Source organism: Erpetoichthys calabaricus, chromosome 1 (genome assembly GCF_900747795.2).
Source record: "Erpetoichthys calabaricus chromosome 1, fErpCal1.3, whole genome shotgun sequence".
Classification (NCBI taxonomy): domain Eukaryota; kingdom Metazoa; phylum Chordata; class Cladistia; order Polypteriformes; family Polypteridae; genus Erpetoichthys; species Erpetoichthys calabaricus.
In genome coordinates, this window is record NC_041394.2 from 310,883,905 (window position 1) to 310,908,554 (window position 24,650).

A 24,650-nucleotide genomic window follows, 5' to 3' on the forward strand; every position below is an offset into this window, starting at 1 on the left:
GAACGCTGAGCTTAAGGGCTATTTATATTGATTTGCATATTCAAAGAGGCGTAATTCTGGGAGAAGTTTGGAGAGTGGCAGCAGGCATGTGCACGTATGTTACTTTTCACACTGACGGGGATTTATGGAGCGGAAGAACATGGAAGTTGGCAAACGCACAGATTTATGCATCTGGATTTTTTTGTGCATATGCACATTTCCGCTTTTGGCCTTATGACATGTTTTAGTGTGAATTCTACGCACGCCGTTATGCATGAGGCCTCAGTTCTTAATGTAGCCTAAGCATTGCCTAAATGGTCTTCTATCCAAGTTGAACATGATGAGCTTTAGGTAGATTACGTCTTCTGAAGTGCATGTGGTATGACAACAAAAAGAAAGCATTACATTTTGTAATTAAGTATTTTAGATTTACTTACAATTAAGGTAAAGGTTCAGTTATTTTTCTTGTACATAGAATTTCCATTTTCATGGGAAAATTTTGTCAGGAGGCAGTGCTATAATTTAAAACATATTTTACTTCTAGAAATAAAAAAAATAAGCAGTTTTATTCTGTCCTGCTCCAATGATGTTACACACTATACAATTTTGTCTTGATTCCTGGGAAACATAACAAATGGTGGTGGCCATAAGGAATCAAAAATGGAGATGGCATATTATTATTTTAATAATCACCAATAAATAACAAAGCAACCAACACAATAATCATTGAGAAAAATCTATGAAAAATATGAATGAAAGGCTATACCAAATACATATGAAAAGTCATTGTAAGTCTAATTCCTTATGAGCTCTTTTGATCCAAAGGCTGCACTTCACAAGGAACAAATATATTAACGTAACTCTCCTCTATACACTGCAGTTTACTTTGCACTGTTTTCCTTAAACTACAATTAAATGTTTTCCCATTAAGCATACTCTGAATGTGATGTAAAACTGAAAAAGTGCTTTCTTTCAATGTAAAATTAAAAATTGTTATGTAATACATTAAGGTGATTTTGTGTTTGTGTGTTTGTTCAATATACAAATCCATGCTGTTTTAGGGGTCTTACCTGGTTATGAAATGAAACGGATGCAAAGTTTCTCAACTTAACCAGTTTAACTATAGCCTTGAACTTCCTAACCAGTGACAGAATGGGAGTGTGGGCCAATAGTCTGACTGAAAATTATTGTTTTTTGTCTAAAAGACCAATTTTCTCTTTATGAGATGAATTAGTTATAAGTTACTATAATACTTGAGTTAGCATAACTTGCTATTGTCTGTAATGCTCAAGGCTATAAACGCCTAGAAAATTAATCAGACTATTGCCAATAAACTGTTTTTCATATGTAACCTCAGAGGCTAAGCGTTATTTGACTAGCATGTGCATAGTGATAAAACTTCAGCAGTTAAATAGGTAACTTATCAGCTCTTACATAAATAACATTTTATACACTACCTCAGAGACTGAGCACCCTTCCTTTGAATGTGTTTTAGAACACTAAGGATAGAACCTCAGAGACAAGTCAACTTAGTTTAACGTGTGTTACATGGAATTCAGAGCTCAACTATTGAAGAGTACTTACCAAATATGAAAATTTAGATTGCGAACCTCAGAGGTTTCATTCAAGCATGTGTTTGCAGATAAAGGCCAATACATTTTTACCATTAATTACAATGATAGCAGGCAAATAATCAGTCAAATATTAAAATAACTGACAATTTATAAAAAGCAAGCTTAAAATTATATTCATCCATCCATCCATTATCCAAACTGCTATATCCTAACTACAGGGTTACGGGGGTGTGCTGGAGCCAATCCCAGCCAACACAGGGCGCAAGGCAGGAAACAAACCCCAGGCAGGGCGCCAGCCCACCACAGAAAATTATATTCAGTAACAGAATAAAGTAAACATAAAATTACAAAATAAAATATGTGGCACCCTCTACAGTTAAATGCTTTTCAAATGTATTAAAATGTGGTGATGCACTGAACCTTTTTCCATTTACTAGCAATATATCTGGCAAATTTCAATGCATTTTGCAGGTTTATTATAGCACAGAATTCATTGAGCAGAAAATTGCCTTCATAAGTTGACTTGCATACTTCCTCAGATATTTATTTTCAATGAACCTTTAGATACAAGTGATTTTATTTGTAATTTTTTTTCTGAACATCTTCCAGCAAGATCATGCCAAGATTAATAAAATATTCATCAGTTAAACCCAGATTGCTTGCAGAAAAATGAAAAAAAACTCACAATATTCAACTGAGGAAATTTTCATATTGGTCAAAGTGAAATAACCTCAAATAAAAATTTAAAGTGGTGCTGAATTGATAAGTTCTTTTAAGGGGCATTTTAAAAGGAACTCAGTGAACTGCTGAGGTGTCACCAGTTGCACTCATAACTTTTAAAGTATATTTGATATCTGAAAGGGTGTAGTAGGGACAGTGGCCTTCCTGTTTCACCTCATTTAGGATCATGACATTGACATGATAGATGAACTTATGTCAACCAGTCAACCAATGATTCTTATAACTATGTTGAGAGAAACCTTGATCTCCTGGTATGGTTATTCTTAGCAAGCTGGTCTACAGATAATGGACAGGAAAAGAGTGATCCAAAGTAGAACATCTCTGGTGGTTATCATTAAAACTAAGCAAACCTCATCTTCAAATGATGCCCCTGAAGCCAGTAGATTTAATAGATTATGTGTCTTTGATATACTGGTTGAGTGACCCAGGTGCTCAGTCTAATTAGACTGAAATTTAGAATTTAAATATAGAACTTTATTTGTACCCAGGGGAAATTTGGCTTTTTACAGAGGCTCGATAGATAGATAGATAGATAGATAGATAGAATTATTAAAAAGGAAGATAATTAAAAACATAGAAAATCTTCTGCCTTGTTTGTCACAGTCACAGTGAAGCATTATCCAGGCGCATTGCTGTTGGTATAATGGAGTGCCAGTAGTGTTTCTTGACACACTTATGTTAAAGGTTTCATTGACTGAAAGTCCTCAGTGGGAGTGTGACAAAGAGAAGATGTGCAGCATTGGTCATAATGACACTAACTTTTGTTTTAACTCTCTTCTTTGCTACTACCTCCAGGTGGTCCAGCATGCATTAAATAACTAAGCTTACCCTTTCAATTAGCTTGTTCATTTGGTGGGGCTCTCTTGAAGTGATGTTACCAGCTCAGCACACCACAGTGCAGAAAACTTCACTGGCCATCACAGAGTTGTAGAAGATGTGAAGGATATCACTACTCACATTAAAGGAACACAATCTGCTAAGGAAAAAGAGTCTGCCCCAAGTACTTGTAGAAGTGCACCACGTCTACATTCACTCCTTGAATAGTGATCAGACATAGATGCTCTTTTGTAAGGCGAAAGTCAATAACCAGTTCCTTGGTTTTGCTGATGTCAAGGTGCAGACAATTCTCTTTGCACCAACAAAGTTCTTCAACTTATTCCTATACTCTGTGTCATTCCCCCTATTAATACACCCCATAAGTGCAGAATCATCTGAGAATTTATGCAGGTGACATGACCTGGTATAAGATTTATAAGGTGTATAGAGTAAAAAGGAGACAGGACTGCTCCTTATGGTGCTCCAGTGCTGCTCACATTCAAATCAGAAACACCATGGCTCATCCACTTGCATATCTCTGAGTTTACCCTTTAACAGGGATGGATGGATGGTACTGAAGGCACTGGAGAAATCAAAGAACATGATCCTCACAGTGCTGCCAGCTTTGTCCAGGTCAGAATAAACCTTGCATCCTCCACTCCAGTCTTTGTCTGATAGGCAAGCTGCAGTGAGTCCAGGTGGTCTACCAAAAGAGGACTGGAATCATTTGGAGCAGGAATGATATAGGATGTTTTCCACAGCAGGGACACTTTCTGGGACCGTAGGTGACAGAGGATACCACAAAGTTGTTTAGAACTTGAGGCCTTAAAGAACCTGAGGACTGGCTGTATCTGGTTCTGCAATGTTTCCTCTGTGTAGTTTTCACAATTGTCTCCTTATTTGGTTTTCAGTTACAGACAGCCCATAGTGATGGTCAGCATTGAACTCATCACTGGTCATGGTTTGTGTGTGTTTTTTATGGCTCGTTGTTACACTATTATGATACTATTCTAGATTTTAAACTACAATATAGCTTGTTGTTTTTTAAGTGAATGAATCAGCAATTCAAAGATCAAATCATTTTGGTGAACTGAACGAAATTAATTAAATCACTAAAAAAAATTTTCCAAATCACTAATAAACCAAAGAAATTTTGCTCCCCCTGACCAGTGTCCCCTCACAAAAGCATTTGTGCATCGACCTGGCGCAACGTATTCAAACTTACCAAGTAATCTCGTGCACATGTAACAACTTGAAGGCACTGCCCTGAAAACAATATGGCGAACTACAAGGAACAAGAACCTACATGTTATGGTAAGTTCTCACCTTTCGTTTTATGACTAGGAACACTTACTTTGTGTTTCTGTAAGTTTCACTATTAGTATGAGAATGAGCGCACGTACCGTAGAGAATCTGACGGCTGTTCCTCACACAGCATCAATGATTCTGTGAGGGTCTCTGTAAGTTTGGCAAAGATATCACTCTTTTTGTTTGCTTACAACCTCAGACTATGTTCAGCAGGTTCAAGAACAGAGAGATGAATGGATGCAACTAGTGATTCAAAGTGAGTTTCCATATATTTTGCTGGGTGGTTTAGAAAGTAAAAGTGATCATTATATGGTGATTATAGCCAACAAGAACATATTTCAATTGAAAAAGGACATTACTGGTTGTTTTAATCCATTTTGAATCATTATTGGCTGAGGCTTAATCACAGATGCTTAAATCCAAACCATATGTTAAGTAGGGGCTAGTTAATCAGTCAAACTTTTTTATTACAGCATCGTAGTCAAGAGAGGCATATTGTCAACCTGTAAATTTGAAATAATAAAAAAACTATGCTTTTGTTCTTTTTTACAAAGTATCTTTGTTTTTTATTTTTGTAAGTTGTAAAGAATAATTAACACAACGCCTTGCTCCTAAATAAATTAGTTTTTCACATTTGATTGTGTGGTAATAATCAAGACTTGACACAATAAAGAGGTTAGGGGCAGCATCCCATATAACTAAGAATTGGCTGCTGATTGCAGGAAAAAGGTTGATGCAAAGGTCTTTACAGACAAGAGTCCACAACAGAACTGATACAGTTAGGAAACATGGCAGATATACAGTAATCCCTCGCTATATCGCGCTTCGCCTTTCGCGGCTTCACTCCATCGCGGATTTTATATGTAAGCATATTTAAATATATATTGTGGATTTTTTGCTGGTTCGCGGGTTTCTGCGGACAATGGGTCTTTTAATTTCTGGTACATGCTTCCTCAGTTCGTTTGCCCAGTTGATTTCATACAAGGGACGCTATTGGCAGATGGCTGAGAAGCTACCCAACTTACTTTTCTCTCTCTCTTGCGCTGACTTTCTCTGATCCTGACGTAGGGGGATTGAGCAGGGGGGCTGTTCGCACACCTAGACGATACGGACGCTCATCTAAAAATGCTGAAAGATTATCTTCACGTTGCTACCTTCTGTGCAGCTGCTTCGTGAAGCGACATGCTGCACGGTGCTTCGCATACTTAAAAGCTCGAAGGGCACGTATTGATTTTTGATTGTTTGTTTTTATTTGTCTCTCTCTCTCTCTCTCTCTGACATTCTCTGTTCCTGACGGAGGGGGTGTGAGCTGCTGCCTTCATTGCAACTGCTTTATATGGCAGTGCTTCGCATACTTAAAAGCCAAACAGCCCTATTGATTTGTTTGCTTTTCTGTCTCTCTCTCTGACATTCTCTGCTCCTGACGCGCACTCCTTTGAAGAGGAAGATATGTTTGCATTCTTTTAATTGTGAGACGGAACTGTCATCTCTGTCTTGTCATGGAGCACAGTTTAAACTTTTGAAAAAGAGACAAATGTTTGTTTGTAGTGTTTGAATAAAGTTCCTGTCTCTCTACAACTTCCTGTGTTTCTGTGCAAATCAGCATGACAATATAAAAATAACCATATAAACATATGGTTTCTACTTCACGGATTTTCACCTTTCGCTGGGGGTTCTGGAACGCAACCCCCGCGATCGAGGTGGGATTACTGTATATTTGAAAAGCAGGGAGAGGAGGGATCTTGGGACCGGAATTGGAAGTGACGTTTGCCCTGAGAGCCAGGCGGAATTTCCCACATTTGGTCTGCTGGGAGATAAGAGAAAGGATTAGTGCACTCTGCCACCCCCTGGTCTGGCTGGGAATTACCTTCGTCTGAGCCCTTTAGCTGCCACTTATGAACATGTGTGTAACAATTGACATACACACAACTACAGTATGGTGACAGTAAAGTGTCCTACAAACCAAATGGTACCATTAATATGGCAACAACAACAAAAAGAACAAATATTAATAATTAAACAAAAATTAAAAAAGAGTTTTTAAACTGCCTAAAATGATTTAATACGACTACAGATCATGGCATAGAGATGCTCAGACCAGAGTCAGTTTTAGTAAGTAAAATGCCAGAAATACAGTAATCAGTGCAGAAAGAACATTGCGTTCCTGAGCCACAGTCTTTCAGAGGATATATCAAGTCAAGGTCAACATTAAAGGCCTGTCTTTAAAAATCCGTTAGCATTATTCTGCAGAACAGAGACGCTAACCCTTATGTCCTGGAAAAGTTTCTTTTCAAGCTTTCATAATCCAGCCTTCCTAAATCTCCCTCTTTATTTAACTGGCTAAGTAGTTGCTAAATCTTCCATCTTACCTGGACAGTGAGCTGATGATGCAAAGAGGAAGTTCTGCAGAACCCTGCAGTTGAAATTAAATGCAAGAATGAATTAAATGTAAGTTCTTGCAGCCTGCTGTCTTGTTTAATGGAAGGCACTATAAAGAGCACTTAAAAAATAAATGGTACAATTGATTTGAAAGTGCTTTGAAGATTGCAAGATATTTTTGTTTCCTCTTCTTTTTTAGATTTCACTAAATTTTTATACTTGTTTAAGTAAATTATGCAGTTAGCAATGATTAACATACACAATGCAAAAAATAGGAAAAAAATGTGTGCCTTTAGCTTGTTTTTACTGTCTGCCCTTGCATAAACTGTCAAAAGACAGTGCCAAGTGCTGGGGAATACCACCGAGGACAAATCATTATGGTATTTTTAAATCTATCACGGAGGCAGCATCATGAAGCATGAATCATCATGGTATCAGCTTACAGTGTTGTGTAATATCTTTACTTTGTGGATGAGCCCTTTGCTAAGCTTATCAGGCACAGAGTGAAATACTTTGTGCCCAGATTAGAGCTGTTGTTGTTTTCCTATTGCACAGGAGATGGAGTGACTTTTGAGAAAGTTGGGCACATTCAGTTTCCAGTGCATGTGGACGATTACATTATGCTAATGCGTCCTGAACTGAGATCCTTAAATAATTATTAATGTTTGAATGTCAGCTACCTGGTATATGGGCAATTAATCACAGTAATGTGCTTATTCATTGACTTCTGTCTAAAAGATTATAAAACATTGAGCAAACCTATGACATTGTCTCAAGCGTTAAATCAGATTAGGGTCAGCTAGCTTGTCATGCTCAGTAAGGTTCACTGCCCTTTGTTTCAGAGATTAAAGCATTTCAAGCTTATTACTCTTTGAAGTTATATCATTTAGTCAAGCAGTGACTGCAGGGGTAGATTTACATTTGCATTTATGTTATTTAGCAGCCAGTTTCATCCAGTCCAACATTCATATAACAAGTCCAGGAAGACAAATGGCAGTATACTATTCCAAATTGAAAGAGAAGTGCTGACTCACAGATCCGCTGTCATGAGTTCCAACTCTATGAATGTCTGTGTGGATTTTTCTCCCAAAGTTGGCTAATTGGCAACCCTAAACTGGCCCCGGGTGGATATGTGCATGAATGGGACCTTGGATCGACTTCATTCAGGGTGGTTTCTGTCCTTGCACCCAGTGATACCAGAACAGGTTCCAGCCCACTACAACAGTGAATTGGATTATTTGACACCAGTAATGGCGCACTTGACTTGAGAATTTCTAGTTTTCCTACTCTTTTTCTGTACATTTAGCATTCGTTTGCTCAGAGGTTGATGGGCTTGCTCTTCTTTTCTCCACCCTAACGGACCGCTTCTTCTCTTCTTTTGTCGACATCTTTTCTCGTTAAAACTGATTAAGCCAGTGTTTGTGTTGCAATTACTTAGTACGTTTTCCTTAATTTTTCACTTAAGCTGGCAGTGAAGTCTTCAATCTGTCTCAAGAATGATTTAAGATATGAAGAGGAAGGGGAAGTGACGGCAAAGGTGGTAGGGATGAGAATGGCTACCGTACATATGCGCCGCATGGTCACCCTGCTGGCCACTGCCGAGAGCAGATTCTACAATAAATAAAATAAAAGTAAAAAGAGGAATAATCTTGGATCATCCCAAAAGCGAATAGTAGACGTCACGTAGTATATGTGCACCAAATTTCAGGTCAATAGGTCAAACGGTTTGTAAGCTACAGGTGATTTAAAATCCTGGACAGACAAACGGACAGCTACGGTAGTGTATTATATATAAAGATAATGGTTTCATTGTCACACTTACCAGAGCTAGAATCTGTACACTAAATCATTTTTATATCCACTGCTTATACAAAAAACACTCTAAAAAGAACAAGAACAGCAACTCATCGAAGGTCAAAACACATCATACTTATCTTATAAGCACATCACACGCTTTCCTTTAGATTGTGTTCTGGAAAACTGGGAAAATAAGCAATGTGCATCTGATAAATGAAGGCAGAATATCTGAAAGTGACAAAAACGTCTACTGGCACTTTAGTGATCTGTTTTTTATTTCCTGTCTTGAAGCCCAATAATGAAATACAGTATCATTCCTTAAGGATGAAGAAACAAGTATCAAATACATTATTTGGTTTAAAACTATATTAAATGCAAAAACAAAAAAAGATTTGGAAATGCAACAACAATATTTGTTACACTTTTAATAACATGCTATACTGATGAGTTGGCTGGCCCAGTAGCACAGTGGTTAGCATAGCCCTTCATGGACTTGAACTTCACTTCTGGTTATTGCATATGTGAACTCTCCACATTTTCCCCATATCTACTCCATTTTTCCTACCACATCACCAAAATGTGCCAGTTTATTGTAATTTATAAAAACACAAATTACAATAAGTGCTGTAGTTGGTTTTCAATAGAGCAACATATAATTTCAAACAGCCATTAGTACAAGTGTCTTGCCTCAAAGGTTAAAACAGAACCAGAAAAGTGGAGAGTTTACCTCTTTTTGGATATCCTACCTGAAATTTAATTTAGCTATTCCAGTTACAATGAGGAAGTCAAGTTAAAGTCAAGGTTACTTTATTGTCATCAGCAACTGTGTACACATACAAAGTGAAATGAGACAAAGTATTTCCATGAACCGTGGTGCAATATATAACAACATACAACAATGTGCAAAAATCTATCAATGCTGTCAAGCATAAGGTTTGATTAGAACATTAAAACAATCTAGATGAGAACAGGCCCTTAATCCCAAAAAAGCTCACCAGTCCTATCCACTTAATTCTTTCAAATAAAGTCAAGTCTAGTTTTGAAAGTCCCTAAAGTCTTACTGTCTACCACACTACCTGGTAGCTTATTCCAAGTGTCTATGGTTCTCTGTGTAAAGAAAAACTTCCTAATGTTTGTGTGAAATTTACCGTAACAAGTTTCTAACTGTGTCTCATTGTTCTTGATGAACTCATTTTAAAGTAACAATCTCAGTCCATTGTACTAATTGCCTTCATAATCTTAAACACTTCAATCATGTCACCACTTAATCTTCTTTTGCTTAAACTGTATAAGCTCAGCTCTTTTAATCTTTCCTCATAATTCATCCCCTGTAGCCCTGGAATCAGCCTAGTCGCTCTTCTCTTGACCCTTTCTGGTGCTGCCATGTCCTTTTTGTAGCCTGGAGACCAAAACTGCACACAGTACTCCAGATGAGGCCTCACCAGTGCATTATAAAGGTTGAGCAGAACCTCCCTGGACTTGTACTCCACACATCAAGGTGCTATATAACCTAACATTCTGTTTGCCTTCTTAATGGCTTCTGAACACAGTGTGGCAGTTGATGGTGTTGAGTCCACTATAACTCATAAATCTTTCTCATAAAGTGTACTTTTTATTTTCAGACCCCCCCCCCCCTTTTGTGTATCTGTTTAAATTAGAAGTAATAGAGAAATCCTTGAAAGTAGGCATATCTATTCTCAGAGGAGTTTTAAAAGTTAAAGAGTTTTAAAATTCAAAGCAACTAGAATTAAATAAAAACAAGGAAATGTGTTGAAATCCCCTTGCTGTGTAATCCTAATTTCTTTAAAAAAAACTGGAAACACGTTCTGCTTTGAATAACAAAAATGAGGATGATACAAATGAAAATGCATTTTTGTATGATTAGTTTTTATCTGTTGTGAACTCATATTAGTATGTCAAAGCATTTTATTCAAACACCAGTGTTGCTTCCTTATGGCTCATCTCCTTTCTCTAAAGCAGTATCTTTATGAGAATGAGCTTCTTGTGATTAGGACATTATGCCTTCTAGTTTTTCAAAAGTGTTCAAAGCGTTTTAGTGAATAGAAATGCATGTGCTGTTGGTAGGTACTTTGCTTACTTTTGTTTTAAAACATGAGTACTTTGTACAAAAAAAAAAGAAGAATAAAAGTCGAATGACATAAAAACAGCCCCTGCCTCCTTCTAAGCACCTTTAAACATTTTTGGACTTTTACTACTATTTCAGATTATAATGAATTAAAACACTTGTCTATGTTTGTAAGTCCATCAGCACTTTTTGCAACCATAATTTAATTTATTTTAAATACAAAATGTAAGTATTAAACACATGCCACTGAAAGGAAAAGTACACTGGCTAATTTCAATGAGACCTCCCATAGTGCAATTTTAACCCCGAGGCAGAGGACTACCTCAAATCAGTGGTGCTATAAAACACATTCATGCTTAGCACATTGTGTGGCATCAGACTGTACTCCACTTTTCTAAATCTTAAAGGAGCAAGTGACCCCATAGCTAGTGTACAAAACACCCCATGGAAGTTAACGGGTCCCGTTAGTGCTTCAATGTTAGCTGAGCAGTTACAGTTCAAATCTTATGCTGGTACTAAGGAATGCACCATAAATTAGTTACAGTGCATAGGAGTGTGTGATATGATTGTTGTTTTAATGATGTGCAAGCTGAAATTATCGAGTATGTCACTCACTTTGTAAAAAACAATCAAAAACATGCCTTGAGAGTCCATGCGTTCACTGTCTCATGTAACCTAACAGGATAGACTACTGCACATGCGCATAGTGGGCACATAGGCAGAGAAGATTCTCGCTGATGAGGTAGGGATGGAGCTCAGAGTAGCAAGGTGCAGAGCTCCGAGGGGTGTTCACATACATGGGTGGGGTTAGGATTTCAGACCCACCCATGTAAAATTATCTGCATTTGCATAGTTAAATGTGGGTGGCAAGCTCACCATTCTGGGGTTAAAGCAGTGCCCTCTGAACATTGCACATATCACAGTATAAGCCATCTCTGCCACTTTCTACTATTTATTGTTACACTCCTCAGTATCACTGAAACCAAGGTATGCACTACAATAGTGTAGGTGCTCCTCTCAAAGTCTCTGCCTAGTTACTTGAATCCTCCTAAGGCTTGTCAAAGGGAGCATATCCTTTCTGCCACTCAGACATTCAGTCCTGCCCAGCAAATATGGCAGCCTTCTCACCCAGAAGAGCCAAAGGTTTAATCAGGGGGTCTCCCACTTTCTGCAACACCTCGTATTTTGCACCATGCCTGCAGGTCATGAACTACATTTTGACTCAAAATATCCAGTCTTCTTTAAGCTACAGAACTCCCAAAGAGACATTTAAAATTAAATAAGAGCAATTAAATTAAATGAATGATTAAACAAAATCTCATGCTAATTCCTGAATGCTAAAATTACAATTCAACTGAAGGCTTTGAATTGATGGAATATGCAAATCGGTCTATGTAGGTGTGCTTTTTTTACAGTGATATTGTGAGGTTCAAAATATTATTACATTTTTAAAGTATTCTTGTATAATAGTTTTTTGCTTGTATCTCCTTTATACAGTGTAAAGGTGCCCTATTACAGAAGTGTTTATTAAGATTATTAAACATCTGCTGGATGAAAGTGAGCATTGATTGCTGATGTGATAAAGGGCAAAGGATGCTGGAATTAAACATCAGTCTTTTCAGACAATACACTTTCTCTGTGGCTATTGGGAAATTTTTTCTGCTGTTTTATGTTTGTTTGCTTTTTTTAACCTTTTATTATTTTTGTCTTATTGCATATGTATATGCTTACTTTTGTGTGTACTTATTCAGTTAGTTACAGTGCCCTCAGAAAGTATTCAGACTCCTTCACTGTTTACACATTTTGTTGTATTGCAGCCTTGCGCAAAAATCATTTAAATGTATTTTTTAACTCATCAAGCAACACTTAATATCACAGAATGACAAAGTGAAAACAGGATTTGAGAAATTTTTGAAAATTTATTAAAAATAAAATATCATAATATCACCTGTATTTGGGGATTTTCTGCCATTCATCTGTTCAGATCCTCTTAAGCTCTCCGATCTGGGCTCTGGCTGGGAAACTGAGAGCTGACCATAAGACACCCTCTATACTTTGCATTCCCTCAGTCCTGGCTAGTCTCCCAGTAACTGTTTACTAGAAACAGTCCCACATGATGCTACCTCCAGCATGCTTCATTATTGGAATGGTATTGCACAGGTAATGAACGGTGCCAGATTTCCTCCATATGTGATGCTTAGAATTGAGGCCATACAGTTCAATCTCGTTTTCATTAGACCAGAGAAGCTTATTTCTTATACTCAGAGAGTCCTTTAGGTGCATTTTACAAACTCCTGGGCCTTCATTTACAGTATAATCTGGCCAATCTGCCATAAAGCTCAGATTAGTGGAGTGTTGCATTGATGGGTGTCCTTACAGATATTTCACACATCTCCACACTGGTTCTTAGGAACTCTGCCAGAGTTACTATTAGGTTCTTGGTCAACTCCTTTACCAAGACTGATCACCTCTGATAACTTGTTTTGCCAGACAGTCAGCTTTCAGAATTATTCCATTCTTGAATTATTTAGGTCACTTTGTTCTTGAAAACCTTCAGTGCTGCAGATGTTTTTGTAGCCTTCTCCAGATCTATGCCACAATCCTGTCTCTAAGTTCTACAGGTTATTCCCTTGACCTCATGGCTTGGTTTTTGCTCTGATACACATCGTCAACTGTAGGACCATCTAAAGATAGGTGTGTACCTTTCCTGATCATGTCCAATCAATTGAATTAACCACAGGTGGACTCCAAGTAAGGTGTAAAAACATCTCAATGGTGATCAATATAATGAAAGTGTCATAGCAAAGAGTCTTGTTTGATGCTCTTCCAAAGCAGCAAAATGTGAAAAAAATGAAGTGATCTAAATAATTTCCGATCGAACCGTATACATATTAAATGTCATTTTATTTTAGATTTTCTCCATTTTGTTATCTTCTTGATTTATAAGATGGTGCTATAATTCTGATAATTGTATAGTAAACCAGATTAAATTAGGACTAAAAATCTTACTGAGAGTAGCCTCTCAAGTAGCCATTATCATACAGATCTCTTGCTTTTCCTATGCATGAAATGGAAATTAATAAACTTTGTATTTGCTCACTAGAATTCTAAAATGAAACTTTCTCCAGTAGACCCTCAACTCACATAAATTAAACTTAATATGAGATGGCAGTGAAATATGAAAAAGAAGGAAAACAGGAAAAGAATGCAATATTTACAGTTGTTGTGGTGCACTTTGCTTTTTTTCTTCTTGCATGGATAAAGCAAGGACTGAGACACACTTCCCTGCTACACTCCCTCTTTCGCACTCTTTGCGGCTTATGGGACACAAGAAACAGGGAGACGTGAGCCACTATACTCTTGAATCCTCACATTCACATGAAGTGAAACAAGGTCCTCTCATTTTTTCATCATTTCGGTATGTTTGGATACTATCATAGTTTTTGTATAAATATTGCATTATGTTTTCATCGTAAACTGAATTATGCTTGTGAAACAGCTAAAAAAAACTTTGAAGTCCTCTCAAAGAAAAATGAAGTTAAATTTTGACAAGAAATCTGTGAGTTGAAGTGTTCAGCCAGGAGAAAAACTATTAGTTCTATTGCCCGTCCCTGATTCTGCTTTGCAAGCTCATTTTTCTGGTCCTTATGTAACTGATAGAAAAGTGAGTGACCGGGATTATCTTATCTGTATTCTTGATTGTAAACATAAAACTCGATTATGACATATTAATATGTTGAAATTGTATCAATGTTGGGTAGAAGATTATTTAAAGAATAAACAGGGTGTTACATTGGGTGGCCTTGAAATTGGCCATTGGCCATTGGTTTTGGCTGTGCCATGACATCTGAGGATGGGTTATCTACAGTTAGGTCCATAAATATTTGGACAGAGAGCAACTGAAAGCCGCTGCAGTAAAGGCCTGGCAGAGCATTAAAAAGGAGGAAACCCAGCATCTGGTGATGTCCATGAGTTCAAGACTTCAGGCTGTCATTGCCAGCAAAGGGTTTTCAACCAAGTATTAGAAATGAACGTTTTATTTCCATTTATTTAATTTGTCCAATTACTTTTGAGCCCCTGAAATGAAGGGATTGTGTTAAAAAAATGCTTTAGTTGCCTCACATTTTTATGCAATCATTTTGTTCACCCCACTGAATTAAAGCTGAAAGTCTGCACTTCAACTGCATCTGAGTTGTTTCATTTAAAATTCATTGTGGTAATGTACAGAACCAAAATTAGACAAAAGTTGTCTCTGTCCAAATATTTATGGACCTAGCTGTATGTGCTATGCACATGTTGCGAGCAGCAATTTACCAAATTCTAAATCATTGTCTTCAAGGATTTTTATTTCATTAACATGAATCTGAGCATGCTGATATTGTAAGTATCATATCTGCTCATTCTAGGCTATTTTCTGATGTACCTACGTGTACAAATGTGCTATCTCATACTATTGAGATAAACCATGTACAGCCAATTAAACAGCATGCCTATAGAGTTAATCCTGTTAAACATACACTTAAAGGTGAAAAAAGTAGAACATTTGTTGGAAAATGGTCTTGCTGTTCACAATATTAGTCCACGGAGTTCACCATCTATTTTATTACCTAAGCCAAATGGGACTTACCAGTTTTGTACTGATTATTGAAAGGTAAATGCAGTTACTAAGCCTGATTCATTCCCTCTTCCAAGAATAGATGACTGTATTGATAGAGTTGATTCAGCTTGTTATGTGAGCAAACTTGACCTGTTAAAAGGATATTGGAAAGTGTCTCTGACTCCATTTGCTTCTGAGATTCCTGCATTTGTTACATCTGACTGTTTTCTTCAATATACAGCGATGGTGTTTGGTATAAGGAATGCCCCTGCCACATTCCAATGATTAATGACAGTTGTATTAGCGGGATTACAACATTGTGAGGCTTACTTGGATGATCTGCTGGTTCTTTCCAAAGAGCTGGTCAGATCATCTTCAGACTATTGAAGCAGTTTTTGAAAAAGGCTAACCACACTTCGAACTTGGAGAAGTGCGAATTTTAATAGCTACAGTTACCTGTCTTGGAGTGCAAGTGGGCCATAGAAACATACGATCACTTGATGGCAAAGATTACTGCTATTAAAGAGTTCCCAGTGCCTAAAACAAAAAAAAGAACTGAGATGTTTTCTGGGTATGGTTGGATACCATTATAATTTTTGTAAAAGCTTTTCTACTGTGGGGACCCCACTGAGTGATTTATCGAGTACAAAAAAGGTCTTTTGAATGAAGTAATGATTGTCAAAATGCTTTTGAAAATACAAAATCTTTATTAACAACTGCTCCAGTTCTTGCTGCTCCTAACTTTATGTTGCCATTTAAGTTGGATGTTGATGCAAGTGCTTGTGGAGCTGGGGCTGTTCTTCTACAGGAAGATGAGAACGAAGTGGAACATCCTGTATGTTATTTCTCCAAAAAATCAACAAATGGTAACTACAGTATCCAAATATAGAGAAAGTGACTCTGGCTTTGTTTTGCAACATTTTGAATTCTATGTTGGTTCATCTGTACTCCCGGTAATGGTTTTTACAGATCACAATCCTATTACCTTTTTGAATAGTATGTTTAATTCCAATCAGAGGTTAATGCAATGATCTTTGATTGCTCAAAATTATAATATAATTAAGCATAAAAAAGATAAAGAATATATAATTGCTGACACCCTTTCTCATATTGATGTATAGACATCTATAGTAAAAAAATGTATTTGTAGATTTACATTTTTTGTAGAAGTTAAAAGTTTTTTTTTTTTTTTTTTTTTAAGGGTGAGGGTATGTTACGACCTACTGTAGATTTATTACTTGGTAAACTAAGCTTGTTTTCTTTAATTTGGTGCAGATGACTTAAGTAAGTCCTGCCCTAATTACCCACCTATTAAGTTGTCCACCGTTATTAAATCACCTAGATTTGTGGGTAGCTTCTTATAAAAAGAAGCTTGTTTGGGTTTTAATAGAGAGACAGTGTGTAATAGGAGAAGGATTTGGGTTTAACAGAACAAGGTATGGAGACTAGTGTGGAAACCCAGCACTTGTAGATGTCCATGGGTTCCAGACTTTATACTGTCATTGACTGTAAAAGATCTCCAACCAAATATTGAAAATGATCATTATATTTATGATTATGTTAGTTTGACCAAATACTTTTGAGACCCTGGAAATGGTGGGTTGACTATACAGAACAATGGCTGTCATTCCTAAACAGCTCATACAATATTTTTGGTAAATCCCTTCAATTAAAACTGAAAGTCTAAGCTTCAATCACATAATGATTGCTTTATTTCAAATCCATTGTGGTGGGGTACAGATCCAAAATTATTAAAACTGAGTTACTGTCCAAATAGTTATGGACTTAACTGTATATTTTAAAAGTTTTCTTTTTTCTCTCTATTTTTCTAATAATATTTTTAAATTAGTGGTATTGACTATCATTGTCTACAGCAGTGCTTCCCAAACTCGGTCCTACTGACCCACTGTGGCTGCGGGTTTTTGTTCCAACCAGATTCATAATCAGTGACAACACCTGATAGCACTGATCTCATTTAATTAGCTGGTGTTTTTTTCCCTCTTATTCTACATTAAGAAAAGCACAGCAATGTGATTTTTACATTTATAAGACATTTAGAAATATTTCAAATTTTGCTATAGATTTAAATGATTAACTCTCTTCTGTTGATTTCATTATATTTTGCCCTTTCTCTGTGCAGTTTCCCCCCTTCGTTGTATCTTATTAGTAACAATTAAAAACGAGCAGAGCAGACACCCAGGCGTTAGACCCACTAATTAGTAAATAATGGCTTAATTAAACAATTAGAACACATAGAAAGGTAGAATGAAAATCAAGATGAAAATATTGTTAAAAAGAAAAAAATACATTATTCCCATATAACAGCTTGGTCCATTTTAATATATATATATTTTCTTACCAAACTTTGTTTTCTAATTTCTTTATTGTTCCCAAAACACAGAACTTGGGAAATAACACATCACTTAATTAGCCCAGGAGTCCAATTAAAAACAAAAGCTGGTTGGAACAAAAACCTGCAGCCACAGGGGGTCCCCAGGACCGAGTTTGGGAAACACTGGTCTACAGTATTTTAGAATTACCTAAACGCCTTTTGTTTGTTAAAGGGTCAAAATGGTGGCAGTATTGTATTCAACGAAGGACACTGCCCCATCATGGGACACACTTACATAGACAGTGTCAAACACACATGCAAGGCCCTCAGATTGTAAGTAATGCCACCCCAAGCAGAGTGGGGGCAGTATCACTAACACCTTCTCATTTTTCATCCACAGTCCAGATTTTTGCCAGCCAGAAGGCAAGTGACCCAACTTTCGCTTCCTCTATGAAGACCTGCCTCTTCCAGGTCAGCACAATAAAAGCCCCACGATCACCGGAAGCCTGTGTTATTGAACGACTATCACTACATGTGGCCATATTGATTCCTCGGCCTAGTTTACTATTGTGTTGTTGTATACCAATCCCATTTACACCCTTTCTAATTCAACACAACTCATTTACACAGAACAATATAGAGTCATTAACAAATTTAATGTTTTAATAGTAGTAGTATTGTCTGTTGTATGGAGCAGGTATAGAATGCTTATATACAATCCCTTATCAGTGTCTCACATTAACAATAAAGCAATTTACTAAATAGCAATTTAATAAATACATTTATTGCAGAAAATATTCTGCATATGCTGTCTTTAGTTTCCCCTGGCTTCACATTTTTGGGTATTCCATTCAATGAAGACTGCATAATCATTCCTCAGCCATTAAAAAATAAAAGGTAGCACAGTAGCTAACTAAAGCTTAAACTTTACAGCAAATGTTGCTAATTTTGTCCTCTCCACTCTTTGACCCTGAGCAAGTAATGAAATCTGTCTCTGTTTGTGTTGTAGAAATCAGAAAGCAAATGAGATGTCATTTGTAAGTCTCTTTGGGTAAACATGTCAGCTAATAAATAAACATAATGTGTAAACCTGTAACGGGGGAAATAAATCCCCATCTTCATCATTCAAATGCTGGTTAACCAATTAAGGAGGCACTAACTGGATTACCAGAGTGACTTAATTGCTTGGCATCATCTAAGAGGCAGCAGAGAGGACCCAGCAAGGGGAAAAGTCTGTTCACCGAGATTAAATTCACATCACTAATTAAATCAGAATGACCTTCTCTGAAAGGTTTTTCTGTTTTCTCAGAAATATTTCAAAACTATATATCATATTTGGTTAGAAGATCTTTAAATAGTGTCGATAGTGAAATAAGCACTATAAAGACTCTTTTAATATCTTTCAGATAAATATGTGATTTCAAATATTTCCTAATTCCGGTTTTCTTCTAACCACAAGGAATGTGAAATGATGAAAAGACAAGCAGTATATGAATTTTTTCCATTCAGTATTTAATCTGAGGGTGTGACATGTCTGGGGTGGACTGGTGTATCATCATGAGTTATTTCCTGTGTGTCTGAAGCTGATGTGATAAATGCTGCCATAGGCTTACTTAACCATCCTAAATAAATAACAAGCTGCACACGATATACTAGCAAACATCAAAGTGCAGCATGGATATTGAAATTACCTCTACAAGGCAAGCATCTGTAATAAAAATATAATAATGAGAAACTATTAGGAGGTTTGAGAATAAAAAAGTAAATGTTGGTTGAAATCAGCAAAACATAAAACCTTAATTGTATTTATAGTAAATACATTATTAATCATATTTCAAACATTCAAAATACCAATAGATACCAAATATAAGCAAAGCATATCCATATAATATTACCAAATGAACTCCCCCTTGTGAAAAATAATCTAAATTCATCCTAAGCAGAATACAGTACTTTAACTGTTAAGCAAAGCCCATATCCATGGAACAATCTTCATCAATGAGACTTACATGTTTAGAATAATGCGGTAACTACTCCTGGTTCCTATGGAATCTTTATATAAAATGTCAAGTACCATGTCTTTTCCTGCTGAATCCAGACTAGAAGATCAACTTGTTTCAAGGTCAGCTTACTTCCGTCAAGTTTCACGTAATCTTGCTAATGTTAGCTTCAAAGCTACTTGAATCGAGGGTATTCAATAGTCAACATGTAAAGACATCTATAATTCAGTTTGCCTAACAGATGACTGTTAATTATTGTTATTAATTAATTTAATTACATTTTATTATATGTTGCTTTTGTCACTACTCAAACTGCTTCACATAAGCAGAGGGGAACCACTTCAAGAGTCACCAATGTGTAGCACCCATCTGGATGATGCAGTGGCAGCCATTATTATGCCAGTACACTCACCACACATTAACTATTAGGTGGTGAAGAGGTGAGATAGTTAGCCAGTTAGAGACAGGAGATGATTAGGGGGAGAGAAAGGATGAAGCCATGATGGGCAATTTAGCTAAGACATCGGGATAAACCCTACACTTTTCAGAAGATGCGCACGGATCTTTAATGACCACAGAGAGTAAGAACCTCAGTTTTAGGTCTCATCTGAAGGACAGAACTGTATTTACAGAACAGCATCCCTGTCATTGCACTGGGGATCCATACACAGACCACAGGGTAAGAGTCCCCTGCTGGTCTCACCAACACCTCTCCCAGCAGCAGCCCTAGCTTTTCCTTGTTGGTCTCCCATTCAAGTACTGGTCTGGCCTGAACATGTTTAACATCAGGTGGATGACCTGTTCTGAAGTGCAGGTGGTATGGCTGTTGACATTCATACATACTGTACATGCAGTTCCATGGAAAACTTTGGACACCTCTGGCCAAATTACATATTTTGTTTGTCAGGAAACTGAAAGTGAAAAAATGATGGCTTCTACAACAAGACAACAATCCAAAACACACTACAACATCTACTACAAAATACTTCAAGATATATAAAGTGAAGGTTTTGGAATGGGCCTTGCAGTTCCCAGACTTGAAGAATCATTGAAAATCTATGGATAGACCTTAAACATGCCGTGCATGCAACACAACCCAAGAGTAACTTACAGCTGGAAGACAGTCTGCAAAGAAGAAGATTGCAAGAATTCAAAGACTCATTGCTGCCTACAAAAAACATTTACAAGCTGTGGGCTTTGCCAATGGGGTGTCACTGATATTGGTAAGATACTCAAACTTTTGTAAGTGCCACATTTACGCTTGTACTGTTTTACATTTTTTATTTTTTCAAACAATTCATAGCTGTATAAAGGTGGAATCCTGTTATAATGAAGCTCACAGAACCATAAAAATATATGGGGAATATGGGGAACATATGTATAGTATTGTAACCGGGGCCGCCAGCGATTCTCCATTAGGGTCTTCTTTGTGAATGAAGACACTGCATTGATTAAAAACATACATACTCTTACAAGGTTAAAGGTGTGAACATGATCTGACTTGAAATTGGTGAAAGCACCAGCTTCTTTCAATGTGTTTTGGTTAACATGCATCTTCAGTATTTAGTGCCACAGAACTGGTAGACTGGACTGGTGGTTGCTATTTTTAAGAAGAGGGACAAGAGGATGCTTTCCAGTTATCAAGGGATCAGCCTCCCTTGGAGAGCCTTTATAAAGGTACTGAAACATAGACTCTCTGCAACAATATAGCTCAGATCCAGAAAGAGAAATTCAGATTTTGTCCTTATTGCGGACATTTGGACTTCTACCTGATTGCAACAAAAGGCAATAGTTGAATATAAGGGGTTAGATGTTGTAAGCAGCCAGCTGTCCTACAAAGTATTTACTGTATACAATATATTCTTTGTTTAGCATACTTATTCTTCTCTTCATTCATTTACAACGTTGTACTAAAATACACCATGGATGATGACAGGAGCCATTCCTGACTCAAACTAAGCTCCAGGAGACATATAACACAACCGTGACTACATCTCTATAAACACTCCTCCCTCTTTTACCACACCTTTCTCATACTACTCCGGCAGGACTTTACCCGACTCACCTCCTGATTTTCACTTTGATGGATTTGATGGAGCTCTGGGAAGAAGGAGTTTTAAACCCTAGAGAGAGAGAGAGACCATTTCTGTACTTAACCCCAAAACTACTTTCATGGTCAGGATCAGCTTCTGAAGCTTCTGTGGCCATCCTCTGAAAACTCCCCTTACTGGCCCTGGGTGTCCTCACAGTCCTGACCCCCAGCCAACACCCAGGTAGCTTGGCCAATAAAATACATAGTAGGGGTCCATGTGTACTGTAAAACAGGCCTTCCTACTGCCACCAATTTAACTTGGAGACTTTTAAATGCTTTGTCATTACCCCTTCCTATTTTTCCACCCCTGGTGTAACCATTGCTGAGGCACCCCCTTTTGTACTGCTCCTGTCAGATAAAGAGTTGGACTGGTGAGGCAATACGTGTTATGGCAAACTTTCTTATCTTAAGGTCAAGGTTAACTTTATTTATCATTCAAAACTATACACAGCAGTGCACAGCAGAACAAAATTGCATCACCCAGCCCAATTATGTGTAAGACTAGATAAAAGAAATATACAAGAATAACAGCTAAATCCATAAGATTAAACAACATGAAATTACCATCTTATTGCACAGATGAGTTATTGGACTGTATTATCAGACTTATCATTGTCTAAGAGTGTAAACGCTTATGACAGTTCTGCTCCGTATATTTTGGTACCACTTGTCAGAGGGCAGAAGGGCACACAGTCCATTGTGGGGGTGAGTGTGTTTTCTGGCAATGTTGGTGGCCCTGATTTGGCAGTGTCTGATGTGGAGTTCCTGTATGGGAGGGAGAGAGGTCCCAATGATTTTCTCAGCTGCTTTCTGCCAAACTCTGCTGAGAAATCTGGTCTGAGGCAGTACAGTCCCCATACAAGACAGAGATGCAGGCGGTCAATATACTCTTGGTGTTGCCTCTGTAGAAAGAGTTGAGGGTGGGAGGGTTAGAGGCAAGCTCTTCTCATGCGCTGCAGCAAGTGTAATCCCTACTGCCCTCTCTTGACTGGGGAGGAGGGGGTTTGGGTCAATGAGAGATCATTTATCTCTACTCCCAGGAATCTTGTGCTCCTTACTGACTCCACAGGAGAGCTGTTGAAAGAGAGGGTAAGGTACTGTACGTGGCATGGTTGTCCCTAAATTTGACAGTGCTAATTCTTGCACCAGTGTGTGTGTTGTTTGACCTCCTTTGAGCAAGCTATCAGTTCATCACAGCTTATGAGGCCCGTCAATGTTGTGTTGTGTGAGAACTTAATGAATTGGATTGTGCTGCATGCTGGTGCAACAATCAAGGGGCATCTGGATTAAGAGCAGAGGACTCAAGACTCAGCCTTGGTGGATAACATTGCTCAGAAGGTTGGTTTTTGAATATTGTTTCCATCTTGGATTGACATGGGGTCTGTCTGATGGGAAGTCTAATATCCAATTGCAGAGGAGTTTTTGCCAGACTTACAAGCTTGCCCATGAGATGCTAAGGGATTATTGTAATGAATGAAGAGTTCCAGCCTAAAAGTAGCATTTTTGTATATGATTTTCTTAAAGAACTAAGTATTTGTCTTAATTTTAATTTTTTAACTTATTTAGGTGCTGTCCCCTTACTTGTGTGAAGTGTATATAGAACATAGAAGGAGAAGTTGAATTTCTTTCACTTTTTATGTTTGAGTGAGAGTGGGAATATGTATAAATGTGCCTTTTGCTTGTTTGTTTGCCCAACGAAGAGTACTGCTTTGCACATGATGCTTCAGACATTCTGTGGCATTGTATTAAAATGAGAGTGTTCAGAAAATGGATAGATGGATGGATGGATGGATGGATGGAAGGAAGGATAATAAGAAGTTGTTTCTGGCCTGGCACTCAGTGTTGTAGAGATCCTGTGACTCTAACCACCTTAATAAAATGATGAGTGTTTGTGCGTCGTCTATGTCTCTGTCATTCCAAAAGATTGTGCATCACACACATTAACAGTTTTTATGATACCAAACCAAATGGCAAATAACAGAGACATATTAATTTCATGGTGCTATGGAAATGTCAATGCAAAGGTTTATGTTGATTATTTAGATTTTAACCCGTCTTAGACAGGAATAACAGCTAATAATTAAATAAGCAAGGTGAGAAAATAAATGAGTAAATAAAGGAATAAATGAAATGATGAACAAATGAACTGTGATTATCAAGTACAAAAGAATTGTTGCCTATCTTGTTAAAAAAACAGTGTACACTGTTGCATTTCTCCAATTTTATATTAACTTCTTTCTCTATTCTTATTCATCATTTATAAAAAATGTGTGTCTGAGATCAATTTTTGTTATAAAAGGTGTCTGTTATTGAGTGAGTCACTCTTATATCCAATATCAATTTTATTCAGGCTGATAAAATTGTTCATGTTGTGATGTTTTAAATCTTGCCATCAAATGACTGCATGGAAGCTTAGGGAATGAACATATGGCCCACATCAGCAGTTCGCAAGCAACTGGGAAACATAGTACTGACTGATGGGCAGAAGGAGTAAGCTGATCTCATTTTGTGATTTACTTCCCTCTTCTATTTAGTGCTCTACCAAGCCCTAAGCACCCAAGGCTAAGTCATTAAGATGAGGAGACTTCATGATGTGCCAGGATACAACCTTCTCTCTGTTATTATACTGGTGATAATTGCAGTCTGACAAAAATAGTATTATCCTGATTTGGATGTCAGTATTCATTTGGCAAGGACTGCTCAGTCAGGAGAAGTCAATTTAAAGATGATAAATTTTATCAATTTTATATCAGAAGTATAATTTTCCTACATCAGAATTAAAGATTTAAATTTTTCATAACATTTACTGCTTTATGTAGTATACTATGAGCACTATCACAAAGTTTATAAGTAGCTCAATTATAGTTGTTGCAGTGATTATTGCTGCTGCCTCACTGCTCCAGTGATCTCATTTACTGTATACAACTTGGCGTAGATATGACAGCGTCG